Genomic DNA, 4,015 nt, shown 5'->3' with positions numbered 1-4,015 from the left:
GTTTAAGAGTATATGTTTAATAGTAAATGTTTAATTGTAAATGTTTAATAGTATATGTTTAATAGTAAATGTTTAATAGTAAATGTTTAATAGAACGTGTTTAATAATATATGTTTAATAGTAAATGTTTAATAGTACAAGTTTCATAGTACATGTTTAATAGTATTTTGTTCATGTTTAATAGTAAATGTTTAATAGTATATGTTTAATAGTAAATGTTTAATTGTAAATGTTTAAGAGTATATGTTTAATTGTAAATGTTTAATAGTAAATGTTTAATAGAACGTGTTTAATAATATATGTTTAATAGTAAATGTTTAATAGTACAAGTTTCATAGTACATGTTTAATAGTATTTTGTTCATGTTTAATAGTAAATGTTTAATAGTATATGTTTAATAGTAAATGTTTAATTGTAAATGTTTAAGAGTATATGTTTAATTGTAAATGTTTAAGAGTATATGTTTAATAGTAAATGTTAATAGTAAATGTTTAATAGAACGTGTTTATTAGTACATGTTTATTAGCACATGTTTATTAGTACATGTTTAATAGAACATGTTTATTAATATATGTTTAATAGTAAATGTTTAATAGTAAATGTTTAATAGTACATTTTGTATATAGTTCATGTTTATTAGTACGTGTTTTATAATACATGTTTATTAGTACACGTTTAATAGTACATGTTATAATGTGTCTTTCTCTTGCTTTACCAAATACATTAAAATGTATTTCATTTTATTCTGAATAACAAAATATAGAACGTTGTATGACATGAACTTTTCAGTGATACTTTCTTTCTGGTTTCAAGCTTAAGAGTTTTGGGGAAAAACAAACTGTCTTTGGTACCACTCTGGCCCTGACACCAGACTTGGACATTCTAGATGGACTGCTAGATGTCAGAATACCCATGTCTGGTGTCAGGGCAATAAGAAATTTGTGTTATGGGACCCTATGTATTCAACAGAAGTCAAAGGTTTCAGATGTTGAACTTGTTTTAGTAGTTCCTCTTATCAACCACGAAAACCGCGAATATACAAAGAATATTTTATGATAATTAGTCTAGCGTAGTTGTAAGCAGACACATGTTTTACATTGTGGACGTTATCATTTCGTTTGAATCATTTTACAAAGCTAGCTCTTCGTGTGTATAACGTATCCGGCGCAATACTATATAGTATAGGATGACTTCGCCTAACAGAACAGACAGGCTTCGTCATCTGTGTTTTAATTAGGGTTCATGTTGCATGTTTTTATTCGGGCGAAGCCTGGGCACCTCTTATCTTACCGTATTAGCTTGTTATCAAACCTTGTCCTTGTCTTTTAAATTCGAGATGTGTTCTGTCCTTGTATATGTTGATATGATTGTATGTGGACGTTATGGTATTATTTCTTGTGTTTGGACGATTCGATGTTTTATCCTTGTTTGTTGACGCTGTGGCATATTTTCTTTGTTTGTTTTAGTATATTTTGTCACTGTTTGTGGACGTTTTAGTATATTTTATCAGTGTGTAGACGTTTTACTATATTTTGTCACTGTGTGTGGACGTTTAAGTATATTTTGTCATTGCAACATTGATTTGACATTGAGGTATCTTTTAGCTTTGCGTGGTGAAATTGTGGTATATTTTGTCACGTGTGTAGACACTGTGGTATATTTTGTCACTGTGTGTAGACACTATGGTATATTTTGTCACTGTGCTTTGACACTGTGGTATATGTTTACCTTTTGTGCTGACACTGTGGTATATTTTGTCCTTGTGTGTTGACGATGTTGTATATTTTGTTGTTTTGTGTGTTGACATTGTGATATATTTTGTCACTGTGTATGGACGTTTAAGTATATTTTGTCACTGTGTGTGGACGTTAAAGTATATTTTGTCACTTTGTGTGGACGTTTTAATATATTTTGTCACTGTGTGTGGACGTTTAAGTATATTTTGTAATTGTGTGTGGATGTTTTAGTATATGTTGTCACTGTGTGTGGACGTTGTGGTATGTTTTGTCCGTATGTGTTGACGCTGTGGTATATTTTGTCCTTGTGTGTTGACGCTGTGGTATATTTTGACCTTGTGTGTGGACGTTGTGGTATATTTTGACCTTGTGTGTGGCCGTTGTGGCATATTTTGACCTTGTGTGTTGACGCTATGGTATATATTGTCTTTGCATGTTGACATTGTAGCATATTTTGACAGTGTGTGTTGACGTTATATTTTTTTGTCCCGGTGTGTAGACGCTGTGGTATATTTTGTCCTTGTATGATGACGCTGTGGTATACTTTGTCCTTGTATGATGACGCTGTGGTATACTTTGTCCTTGTATGATGACGCTGTGGTATACTTTGTCCTTGTATGATGACGCTGTGGTATATTCCGTCCTGATGTGTTGATGCTGCGGTATATTCTGTCCTGATGTGTTGATGCTGTGCTTTTGATCTTGTGTGTCGACGATGTGGCAAACCTTATCGCAGTTTGTTGACGGTATATTACATACTGTATATTTTATCTTTGCACGCTGAAATTGTGGTATGGTTTGTCTTTTATATTGAAACTAATGCATATTTTGCTTTTGTTTCTTAACACCGAGATACGTGTTCTACATTGTAATTCAATTCACATGTTGAAGTAAAAGTGAAATCAAATACGTTTCAACTACTTAATGAAAAAATAACCATAAGTGATTCCCCCTCAAACAGATGATTTTTGTAAACACTTTTAAAGAGATGTTGTCGAGAAAATAAATACACGATTAAAAAATGAAGTTAATAATGTGTCATAAGAAGCTAATATATTTAAGTACCGTTAATACTAGTGTTGGTGTATTTAGTTTATCATTAAATAGTTTAACTACCTAAAATACTTCAAATTTCTGGTTCCTTGCCAGGTTTTAAAATGTTTATACTGGCAATAGCCTGTCTGGATCGCATTGTAGTCATTTTCAGCATTATACACACAATGGGAGGATAATTAAACAAAAATAACCTGACAGTGAAAGTAAATATCTTCAGTTTAATGGACCGAACTATGAGGTAGTAGTACTCGGCGATATTACTTAATGTTTGTGTGTTTACCGTGTTGTTTTGCCCAGCGGAAGTACAACCACTTTATTAGGTGTATACAATATCAGATTGCTATCATCACCTGTATGTTGAACAAGTTGGCCAAAGTATTATGAGTAAAACGCCGTTTTTAAAACATTTTACAGACACTGTCAGTGTTTTAAATAGTTGTGCATTTTAACTTTTTTGTTATTATTTATATTATTTATTTTCAATTTATGTATTTATTTTTATACATAATTTTGTCAAGGTAACATAAATAATGAAAGAATGACTCGTAAAATGACAGGATATTTCTATATTTTTTACTCGTGAAATATATGTTCTATCAAACGGGAAACCTTTTAATATCCTCTATTTCTTATACCTGTAAGATTCTGGACAGGTAAGGTTTTTGCAGGTCCATGTCAAAACGATTAGTTAATTTTACGTAAAAAAAGCTTTTACATTACTTGAGGTGTCGTATATGTATATTGTTACTAAAATAGTTTTATGATTTTTTTTAATATTAAAATTTTCAAATTATCTGAACAATGCAGTCTGTAATATGCATATACATGTATATATTTTATTAATCAAAGTTGAGTTTATTTAATATTTTTGATATTTACTTACTTTCGGTCAATTTACTTCACTTTAATGAACATTTTTGTATGCTTTATTAATTCATCGATATATATTTTCAAAAATTTCTCCTTTAAGTGATATATGTATTTTATTTAAAAAATCTGTATTTGATTTCGGTTTAATTTGCTACGTTTAATATATTTTGGATTGTTTTAGATATATCACTGTATCAAAAAAGCAGACGCATTGCGTTTTCAATGCGCGTCTTCACAATAAATGTTGCATTGCCTCTCCATAACATCGTATAGAACTCTGAACCCCAACACTTAATTGTATATATTCCTGCTAACTACCCCTTTGTGGTGTGGGCTGGCCCTTATATACAAAT

This window comes from Pecten maximus, chromosome 6 (assembly GCF_902652985.1).
Source record: "Pecten maximus chromosome 6, xPecMax1.1, whole genome shotgun sequence".
Classification (NCBI taxonomy): Eukaryota; Metazoa; Mollusca; class Bivalvia; order Pectinida; family Pectinidae; genus Pecten; species Pecten maximus.
This window is presented reverse-complemented; position numbering follows the sequence as displayed.